Here is an 11,913-nt window from a genome sequence, read left to right as displayed (position 1 = left end):
ACAGATCCTGTGGTATGGATCGAGGATTATCTCCTTCATATCCACATGGCCCGCGGCGATGATTTCCACGCCATCAAATACCTCCCACTCAAGCTTAAAGGACCAGCTCGGCATTGGCTTAACAGCTTGCCAACAGGATCAATCAGCTGTTGGGAGGACCTGGAAGCCGCATTCCTCGACAATTTCCAGGGCACTTATGTGCGACCCCGAGATGCCGATGACCTAAGTTACGTAATTCAGCAGCCAGATGAATCGGCCAGGCAATTCTGGACACGGTTACTAACAAAGAAAAATCAAATAGTCGACTGTCCAGACGCTGAGGCCCTAGCAGCCTTCAAGCACAATATCCGTGACGAGTGGCTGGCCCGGCACCTTGGACAGGAAAAGCCAAAATCTATGTCAGTGCTCACGACACTCATGACCCGCTTTTGCGTGGGAGAAGACAGCTGGCTTGCTCGTAGCAACAATATAACCAAGAACCCTGGTAATTCGGACACTAGGGACAGTAGTGGCAGGTCGCGTGGAACCAAGCAGAAGCGCCGCATTAACGGCGACAATGCTAAGGATACGACAGTTAATGCCGGATTCCGAGGCTCTAAATCTGGTTAGCGGAAAAAGCCATTCAAAAGGAATCCTAGGGGCCCGTCCAGTTTGGACCGAATACTCGGACGCTTATGCCAGATAAATGGCACCCTCGAAAAGCCAGCCAATCACTCCAACAGGGATTGTTGGGTGTTCAAGCAGGCAGGCAAGTTAAACGCTGAAAACGAAGACAATGGGCTGCATAGCGATGACGACAAGGAGCCCCGGCCGCCGAACAACAGGGGACAGAAGGGTTTTCCCCCACAAGTGCGGACTGTGAACATGATATACGCAACCCACATCCCCAAGAGGGAGCGGAAGCGCGCGTTAAGGGACGTATACACGATAGAGCCAGTCGCCCCAAAGTTTAACCCATGGTCCTCCTGCCCGATCACCTTTGATCGAAGGGACCACCCCACTAGCACCCGTCACGGCAGCTTCGCCGCATTGGTTCTAGACCCAATTATTGACGGATTTCATCTCACTAGAGTCCTTATGGACAGCGGCAGCAGCCTGAACCTGCTTTACCAGGATACAGTGCGGAAAATGGGCATAGATCCCTCGAGGATTAAGCCCACCAAAACGACCTTTAAAGGTGTAATACCAGGTGTAGAGGCCAACTGTATAGGCTCAGTCACACTTGAAGTGGTCTTCGGATCTCCGGATAATTTCCGAAGCGAGGAGTTAATCTTTGACATAGTCTCGTTTCGCAGTGGTTATCACGCACTGCTCGGGCGAACCGCATTCACTAAGTTCAATACGGTACCGCATTACGCATACCTTAAGCTCAAGATGCCAGGCCCTCGAGGAGTAATTACGGTCAATGGAAACACCGAACGCTCCCTCCAAACGGAGGAGCACATGACGGCCGTTGCGGCGGAAGTTCAAAGCCGCCTCTCCAGGCAATTCTCCAGTTCGGCCATTAAACGACCGGACACCGTCAAGCGCGCCCGGAGTAACCTACAACAAGACCGCCTGGCATGATCCGAGAAGGCATAGCAATGCGGCCCCAACCCCAACCCTCGCACAAAGGCGACGCCAGTACTTCACGTACATAACTACGCTCTAGAGATACCATGGGCACAGGGGTTGGGGCACCATCATGGCAGGCCAAAAACACGGCTTCAACTATACCAGGTGCTGCCGATTTTTTTAATTTTCTCTTACTTTAAGGACTCCACTCTTCGGAAGGCCTGTTCGACAGTTCAATTGCCGCACAAACGATGCAAGAACCAGGGAAGCAGACAAGCCACGCCGCATTACGGAACTCCCAGGTGGTCTCTATCACGAGCAGTATACCTGTTTCGCACATTATTCCGCAGCTTGCCCCTGGAGCGGACATGTTACATAGTCCAACCTTTTGCTTATCGCATTATTTGTATCATTCTGCTTTGATCGCAGCTCTTTTTAATAAACAATGCATAGCTTTTGTCTATTTTTGCATTACACTTTTTTATATTTATATATGTTCCTTACCGACATGTTGCACCCATACACTTTGGTACGGCCAAAATACGCCAGGGGCTTCAGTACCCCTCAACATGGTGTGAGAAGTCCGAACACTTTCACAAGTGAGGCACCCCGAACTTATAGCATTATATGCATCGGCTCCGAATCATGTCTTGGGTCAATAGTTGGGTTTGCCTGGCTCCTATGTTTTGGTGCCTTACGTTCCGCTATATCGGCTAAGGTAGCACTAGGAGAACCACTGTGATTCTGCCCCGGTTGAGTTGGGTCGAGCACCTCAGTGGAGAAAGCTAAAACTGACCGTCATGATGAGGCGGGAGCTGGCCGCTGTTCGAGAGGTCTTTTCGAGTCCTTAAAGACTTATGCCGCTTAGGGCGAGGAGCCGGCTCTGTCCGGCCAAGGCGTGGATAGTGCCCCGAACTCGGTCTTCCGAATACCAGGGGCTTCGCCGAAATTTAAAATTATAGAATTCTATGGCTAAGTGAGAGTGTTCACTCATTATAGTCCGATTGCCTTGTTCGTTGGGCTGAGCGCCTCCCTCGAAGGACCCAAACATGGGAAAAAGAGCCCTCAGGTTTATCCCCGAACACCCCAGCACTAGCGGCACGGGGGCAGAAGCCGACGACTCGCCATCTCTCAAAATTGATAAACAGCCGCACAGAAGGTAATATTTTAAATTCAAACAGCATTGCTTAAGCGCATATGAACACGTTTTCAGCGCACAGGATAACACGAGCGAGTTTTACTCAAAAATTACATCCATAGAACATTCCTCCGCCACAAGGTGGGCACCCTTCAGAACATCCTTATAATAATTTTCGGGCTTGCGATGCTCTTTCCCCAGTGGTGGCCCGTCCTTCACAAGCTTCTCAGCATCCAGCTTGCCCCAGTGCACCTTCGCACGGGCAAGGGCCCTACGGGCACCTTCAATGCAGACGGAGCGCTTGATGACTTCGAGCCTTGGACAGGCCTCCACCAGCCGCCGCACCAGCCCGAAATAGCTCCCAGGCTGAGCCTCTCCAGGCCACAACCGAACTATGAGGCCCTTCATGGCCTGTTCGGCCGCCTTGTGGAGCTCGACCAGTTGCTTCAACTGGTCGCTCAGGGGCACGGGGTGTCCGGCCTCAGCGCACTAAGACCAGAACACCTTCTCCGTCGAGCTTCCCTCCTCGGCTGGATAGAATGCGGCGGCATCAGATATACTCCGGGGAAGATCTGTGAACGCGCCTGGAGAACTCCGGATTCGGGTAAGTAACAAGTAACTCACGCTTATATGTTTACTTTGCATAAAGAATGCCTTACCCGCCGCTATATTCTTCACCTCATCCAACTCCTGGAGGGTCTTCTGGGATTCGGCCTGGGCAGACTTGGCACTTTCATTAGCTGCCGCAAGCTCGGAAGCTCGCGTCCTTGAGTCACGCTCCAAACTCTCATGTTTTTCCATGAGAGCCTGGAGCTCTTCTCGCACCTTGCCAACCTTGGCCTCATACTTTTCTCGCTCAGTGCGCTCCGCGGCCGATCTCTTCTCGGCCTCGAGCAGCGCTTGCTTCAGGGTCGCCACCTCAGACGTGGCCCCTACAATACCCACGATAATCCTGTCAATTTTTCAATTGCACCTTTAGATATATATATATATTTAATTTAAACAAGGTATTTCTTACCTTCATTGTCCTCGAGCTGCTTCTTGGCACGTCCGAGCTCTTGCTCGGACCGCTCGAGGTCCTGCTTTAGCACGTCCACCTTCGCAGTCAGTGCGGCGGACGCCAGCAGGGAAGCCTGCACACGCATATTGACTCTTTTTAGACTCCTGTGATTTTTATTTGATCCTCTATTCGGCTTTTCTTTCCGAATGCCAAACAGAGCATCAGGGGCTACTGTCTATGCGGTAATGTTATTTACACATTCTTTACTTACCTCAAAGCCTGTTAAAAGGCTTGTACAAGCTTCAGTCAGTCCGCACTTGGCGGACTGAACCTTCTGGACCACTGCACTCATAATGGTGTGGTGCCCCTCGTCGATGGAGGCGCCTTGGAGCGCCTCCAATAGATTGCCCGGCACCTCCGGTTGCACGGAGGTCGCCGGTGCGGTGGGCTTGCTCCTCTTGGAAGGAGGTCCCCCGCCGAACTCTGGAACCTTTGAAGGTTTCGGAGCGGTGTCCGGCCTAGGGCCGGACTTGGAGCCCTGGGGGGTTTCGTCCCCTTTACTCCTGGAGTCTGGGAGGTCGCCTTGCGGCGCCTCCATGACCACCTCCTCCCGGATTGGAACCTGTTGGGACAACACTTCGGTGTCGTCCGTAGGGCAGGGGGAGGGAGCCATCGGAAGCGAGTTCACCTCCGACGAGTCCAGTGAGCCGCTCGACGACGCGTCGAGCCGGTCTTTGGGGGGGGGCTGCATAAACACATTCGACATAAGGGAAAGTTGTACAATAAACGAATACTATGGAATCACTCCGGTATCCGGATACTTACGATTTCGCCAGGGGCTTGGCCCTGGGCGGCCACTCTTCTTCGCCGTCGTCGGCGTTGGTGGAGTAGTCCAGAGGAGGGGTTCTCCCTCTCTTGGACCCCTCGGCATCCCCAGTTGGGGCGGCCTTCCTTTTCTTCCCTTCCCCTGCTGGAGGGGGAGGGGTTTCTTCTTCTTCCTCCTCATCTTCACGGGAGGAATGCGCCTCGGAGTCATCGGATGATGGATCCGACGCCTCCTGGCGCCGGGCACTCTTTCGAGTCCCCGCGGCCTATTTTGTGGCCTTCTTCTCCAGCACCACATAGGGTGCCGGAACCAGCAGCTTCGCCAAGTGGGCATCGGCTGGGTCTTCGGGCAAAGGTGCCGGACAGTCGATCCATCCAGACTTCGCCTGCCAATCCTGTCAAAGGTAAGGGAGCTTAGATCCCGCACAGAGTTAAACTATGAAAAACTAGTGCCCTGTAAAAAGTGCAAAAAGCTCACCGTGCTAGCGTGACGCTGCGCGCTGAACCCGTGATCCTCGGTAGCGGATGCGGGAGCCTCGGCGCCTTTGAAAAGCACCTTCTAGGCATCTTCATACGTCGTGTCGAAGAGCCTGCTCAGAGTTTGGTGCCGCGCCGGATCGAACTCCCAAAGGTTGAAAGCCCGTTGTTGACACGGGAGGATATCAAGCGGATGAGCATAACCTGGACTACGTTGACAAGCCTGAGCTGCTTGTTCACCAGGGATTGGATGCATGTTTGTAGTCCGGTCACCTCCTTTTGGCTACCCCATGACAGGCCCGTCTCTTTCCAGGATGTGAGCCGCGTTGGGGGTCCAGACCGGAACTCGGGGGCTGCGACCCACTTAGGGTCGCACGGCTCGGTGATGTAAAACCACCCCCATTGCCACCCCTTCAGGGTCTCCACAAAGGAGCCCTCGAGGCATAGGACGTTGGCCATCTTGCCCACCATGGCTCCTTCGCACTCCGCCTGGTTGCCGCGCACCTCCTTCAGCTTGACGTTGAAAGTCTTGAGCCAGAGGCCGAAATGGGGGCGGATGCAGAGGAAAGCCTCGCACACGACAATAAATGCCGAGATGTCGAGGACAAAATTCGGGGCCAGATCGTGGAAATCCAGGCCGTAGTAGAACATGAGCCCCTGGACAAATGGGTGGAGAGGGAAGCCCAGTCCGTGGAGGAAATGGGGGAGGAATACCACCCTCTCATGGGGCCTTGGAGTGGGGATGAGCTGCCCTATTTCGGGAGCCGGTGCGCGATGTCGCTAGCTAGATATCCGGCCTTCCTCAGCTTTTTGATGTGTTCCTCCGTGATGGAGGAGACCATCCACTTGCCTCCCGCTCCGGACATGGCTGGAGAAGGTTGAGGTAAGGAGTGCGGACTTGGGCGCTGGAGCTCGAGTGCGCAAGAATGGATAGGCGAAGGAGGAAGAAGGCGTAGGTGAAACGGTGGATCCTTATCCCCTTATATGGGTGTACTCAACTACATGTCCCCACCAGCCTGTAAAACTCGCTTATCTCCCAAGCGCCGTAATCAAAGGCGCAGTTGGGTTACCCATGCCTGTATTGATGAGAATCCTGGAATAAGGGGACACGATCTCTGCTTTAACAAGACATGCCAAGGAAACCGCCTCGCATAACGTGCTGAGATGGGACAGTAAAATGGTTCGAATAAAAGCTTGGCCATGGTGTGATGTCACACTACGGAGTGCGTCAGCAGATTAGATTTGTGTAAATATTATTCTCTCTATGGCAATATGTGGAAACTTATTTTGCAGAGCCGGACACTACCTTTGTGTTCAAAATCTTCTATGAAGTACTTGGAGGAGGAACCCGCCTTGCAATGCCGAAGACAATATGCGTGCCGGACTCATCGTGATTGTAGCCTGGTTCAGGGGCTACTAAGGGAGTCCTGGATTAGGGGGTGTTCGGATAGCCGAACTATACCTTCAGCCGGATTCCTGGACTATGAAGATACAAGATTGAAGACTCCGTCCCGTGTCCGGAAGGGACTTTCCTTGGCGTGGAAGGCAAGCTTGGCGATACGGATGTTCAGATCTCCTACCATTGTAACCGACTCTATGTAACCCTAACCCTCTCCGGTGTCTATATAAACCGGAGGGTTTTAGTCCGTGGGACAACATACACATCAACAATCATACCATAGGCTAGCTTCTAGGGTTTAGCCTCTCTAATCTCGTGGTAGATCTACTCTTGTACTACCCATATCATCAATATTAATCAAGCAGGACGTAGGGTTTTACCTCCATCGAGAGGGCCCGAACCTGGGTAAAACTTCGTGTCCCTTGCCTCATGTTACCATCCGGCCTAGACGCACAGTTCGGGACCCCCTACCCGAGATCCGCCGGTTTTGACACCGACAGAGAGCAAATCTTATCCAGAGTTGGATAAGTCAGCTTTGCTTGTAGGCCAAGTAAAGTTGCCGTGTGTGTTTGAAATCTGACCGTTGGAACACGTGTCAGTTCCTTAGTGACCAAGGGTCATTTCGAACAAATCAGGTCGGGTTGCCTAGTGGCTATAAATAGCCCACCCCCTACAACCATAAACGGTTGGCTACTCAGAGTTAGTGTATGGCTTTTGTCGTCTGAGAGCAACCACCTCGAAGCCTTTGAGAGAGAATTCCTTGCGAGGATAAAGCCCTAACCACCCAGAGCCAAAGTGTGTTAGGCATCACTAAAGTCTTCCTGTCTGTGTGATCTGAAGACTTATTACACTTGAGGACTGTGAATCCTGCAGCCAGTTAGGCGTCGTGTTCTGAACATCCAAGAGTCATTGCGGATCGCCAGTGAACGAAGTCTGTGAAGGTTTGGGAGTCTACCTTGAAGACTTACGAGAGTGATTGGGCGAGGACTAGGTGTCCTTAGCTCAAGGGGAATAAGGTGAAGACGCAGTCTTCTGAGTTGAATCTCAGCCTCCCTAACCAGACGTATAGTTGTCACAACAACTGAAATTGGTCCAACAAATCATTGTCTTCAACGAGTCACTGGTTTCATTCTTCCCTCTCCTTTACTTAAGGTTGGCCCTGGTGAAGTCATTGTATGATTGCATTATCTTTTGTCTTCACTGAGTGACTGCTTGTTTTGATTGGCTTCACACTATCTTCCTATCTGATCTAAACTGCCTAGCTGCTATTAGTCATTGTGCTTTCACTTCATTGAATATTTGACTATGGCTTGCTTAGTGTAGTCTACCTTCCGCTGCATGGTAATAGGTTTATTTCTATCGTTTGTCTTCGAAACTTCCATGTTTTGAAGACTTCCATAAAATCGCCTATTCACCCCCCTCTAGTCAATCACTAGCACTTTCACACCATCATCGTGGTTGAACACTTGGGGCGTGTTTGGTTGCCCGCATCGAGCCCAACCAGACCCACGCGGGAATGAAGATGCCTGTTTGGTTGCCTGGTTTCACTGTTGGCCTGCATCGCACGCTTCTCAAAGCAGCTGAGGGAGTTCTGGATTAGGGGGTGTTTGGGTAGCCGGACAATACCTTCAGCCGGACTCCAGGACTATGAAGATACAAGATTGAAGACTTCGTCCCGTGTCCGGATGGGACTTTCCTTGGCGTGGAAGGCAAGCTTGGCGATGCGGATATTCAAGATCTCCTACCATTGTAACCGACTCTATGTAACCCTAACCCTATCCGATGTCTATATAAACCGGAGGGTTGTAGTCCGTAGGAAATCAACTCCATATACGACAATCATACCATAGGCTAGCTTCTAGGGTTTAGCCTCCTTGATCTCGTGGTAGATCTACTCTTGTACTACCCATATCATCAATATTAATCAAGCAGGACGTAGGGTTTTACCTCCATCAAGAGGGCCCGAACCTGGGTAAAACATCGTGTCCCCTGCCTCCTGTTACCATCTGACCTAGACGCACAGTTCGGGACCCCCTACCCGAGATCCGCCGGTTTTGACACCGACATTGGTGCTTTCATTGAGAGTTCCTCTGTGTCGACGCCTTTAGGCCCGATGGCTCCTTTGATCATCAACAACGATGTGGTCCAGGGTGAGACTTTTCTCCCCGGACAGATCTTCGTCTTCGGCGGCTTCGCTCTACGGGCCAATTCGCTTGGTCACCTGGAGCAGATCGAAAGCTACGCCCCTGGCCATCAAGTCAGCTTTGGAAGCTTAAACTACATGGCTGACATCCGCGGAGACTTGATCTTCGATGGTTTCAAGCCACGGCCAAGCACGCCGCACTATCTCGAGGGGCATGATCTAGCTCTGCCTCCGGACAGTTCCCTGGAGGCCGCACACGCATCGGTTCCAACCCCTAACTCGGACCTATTGCGCCAATCGAGGACGAGCGGTTGGACGTCACCTCGGGGGCTGCGATCTCAAAGACGATCGAGCCGAACGCTAGCCCCGCAATCTGCATGACCCGTGACTCCGAGGATCCAGACTCCTCCCCGGACTCCGAACCCCCCGCGCCCCTGCTGATCGAATCCGATTGGCCGCCGATAATGGAGTTCACCACCGCAGACATCTTTCAGCACTCGCCTTTTGGCGTCATCCTAAATTCTCTTAAGTCTCTATCTTTATCAGGAGAGCCCTGGCCGGATTACGGTCAGCAAGGATGGGATACAGACGATGGAGAAATTCAAAGCCCACCCACCACCCACTTTGTAGCCACTGTCGACGATTTAGCCGACATGCTTGACTTCGGCTCCGAAGACATCGACGGTATGGACGACGATGTAGGAGACGAACAGGAACCGGCACCTGTAGGGCACTGGAAGGCCACCTCGTCATATGACATATATATGGTGGATACTCCAAAAGATGGAGATGGCGATGGAACAGTGGGGGATGACACCCCCAAGAAACAGCCAAAGCGCCGCGACAGCGGCGCCGCTCTAAATCCCGCCAAAGCAAAAACGGTGATTCCGGAACGGGAGATAATACTACCCCGGATAGCGCCGAAGAACACCAATCTCAGCAAGATTCGGCACAGGAAGATGGAGAAGCCAGCCCTCATGAGAGAGCGACAGACCGAGAGGTCGAGGATGATAACCATATGCCTCCCTCCGAAGACGAGGCAAGCCTCGATGATAACGAATTCGTCATACCATCAGACCCCGTCGAGCAAGAGCGTTTCAAACGCAGGCTTTTAGCCACGGCAAGCAGCCTCAAGAAAAAGCAGCAACAGCTTAGAGCTGCCCAAGATTTGCTAGCTGACAGATGGACTGAAGTCCTTGCGGCCGAAGAGTATGAACTCGAACGCCCCTCCAAGAGTTACCCAAAGCGCAGGCCACTACCCCGATCAGAGGAGGAAGCACCTACATCACCAGCGCATGACATGTTAGACCGGCCACCACGCGGCCGCGACAGAGAGGCCTCTCGGCCCTCCACCCAAGCCATGCCCCGACGCCGCTCAACTAAGGCACGGGAAAATGCGCAAGACCTGCGAGACATACTGGAGGATAAGGCAAGACAAACAAGATCGATCTACAGATCACGCAGGCGCCCTACGGCACGTCACGATGATCTTCACTCCGGATACTACAAATCCGTCCGGGCCGAACACAACAGACATAGCTCTTCCGAGCTGCGTCGTGATATAGCCCAGTACAGAGGCGCCGCACACCCGCTATGCTTCACGAATGAAGTAATGGATCATAAAATCCCAGAGGGTCTCAAACCCGTAAACATCAAATCATACGATGGCACAACAGATCCGGCGGTATGGATCGAGGATTATCTCCTTCACATCCACATGGCACGCGGCGATGATCTACACGCCATCAAATACCTCCCGCTCAAACTTAAAGGACCGGCCCGGCATTGGCTTAACAGCTTGCCGGCAGACTCAATCGGTTCTTGGGAGGACCTGGAAGCCGCATTCCTCGACAACTTCCAGGGCACTTACGTGCGACCACCGGATGCCGACGACTTAAGCCACATAATTCAGCAGCCAGAGGAATCGGCCAGACAATTCTGGACACGGTTCCTAACAAAGAAAAACCAGATAGTCGACTGTCCGGACGCAGAGGCCCTAGCAGCCTTCAAGCATAACATCCGCGACGAATGGCTCGCCCGGCACTTGGGACAGGAAAAGCCGAAATCTATGGCAGCCCTCACGACACTCATGACCCGCTTTTGCGCGGGAGAAGACAGATGGCTAGCTCGCAGTAACAACTTATCAAAGAACCCTGGTAATTCGGATACCAAGGACGAAAGTGGAAGGACACGTCGGAATAAGCAAAAACGCCGCATTAGCAGCGACAGCAATGAAGACACGGCAGTCAATGCCGGATTCAAAGGCTATAAATCCGGTCAGCGGAAAAATCCATTCAAAAAGAATACTCAGGGCCCGTCCAGTTTGGACCGAATACTCGATCGCTTGTGCCAGATACATGGTACCCCCGAAAGGCCAGCCAATCTCACTAACAGGGATTGTTGGGTGTTCAAGAAGGCAGGCAAGTTAAGGGCCGAAAACAGAGACAAGGGGCTGCACAGCGACGACGAGCAGGAGCCCAAGCCGCCGAACAACAATGGACAGAAGGGCTTTCCCCCACAAGTGCGGACGGTGAACATGATATACGCAACCCACATTCCCAAGCGGGAGCGGAAGCGTGCGCTACGAGACGTATACGCGATGGAGCCAGTCGCCCCAAAGTTCAACCCATGGTCCTCCTGCCCGATCACTTTTGATCGAAGGGACCATCCCACTAGCATCCGTCATGGCGGCTTCGCCGCATTGGTTCTCGACCCAATCATCGACGGATTTCATCTCACAAGAGTCCTCATGGACGGCGGCAGTAGCCTGAACCTGCTTTATCAGGATACAGTGCGGAAAATGGGCATAGATCCCTCAACAATTAAGCCCACAAAAATGACCTTTAAAGGCGTTATACCAGGTGTAGAAGCCAACTATACAGGCTCAGTAACACTTGACGTGGTCTTCGGATCCCCGGACAATTTTCGAAGCGAAGAGTTAATCTTTGATATAGTCCCGTTTCGCAGTGGCTATCACGCCCTGCTCGGACGAACCACATTCGCAAAGTTCAATGCGGTGCCGCACTATGCATATCTCAAGCTCAAGATGCCAGGCCCTCGAGGAGTAATCACGGTCAACGGAAACACCGAACACTCCCTCCGTACGGAGGAGCACACGGTGGCTCTCGCAGCGGAAGTACAAAGTAGCCTTCTTAGGAAATTCTCCAGTCCGGCCGTTAAAAAGGCAGACACTGCCAAGCGCGCCCGGAGTAACCCACAACAGGACCGCTTGGCACACTCTGAACAAGCGTAGCAATGCGGCCCCAACCCCAGCCCTCGCATACATAACTACGCCCTTGAAATACCATGGGCATAGGGGAAGGGGCACAATAATGGCATGCTCAAAATACGGCTTAAAACGTACTAGGGGCTGCCGG

The sequence above is a fragment of the Triticum aestivum genome, chromosome 4A (assembly GCF_018294505.1).
Source record: "Triticum aestivum cultivar Chinese Spring chromosome 4A, IWGSC CS RefSeq v2.1, whole genome shotgun sequence".
Taxonomy (NCBI): Eukaryota; Viridiplantae; Streptophyta; class Magnoliopsida; order Poales; family Poaceae; genus Triticum; species Triticum aestivum.
This window is presented reverse-complemented; position numbering follows the sequence as displayed.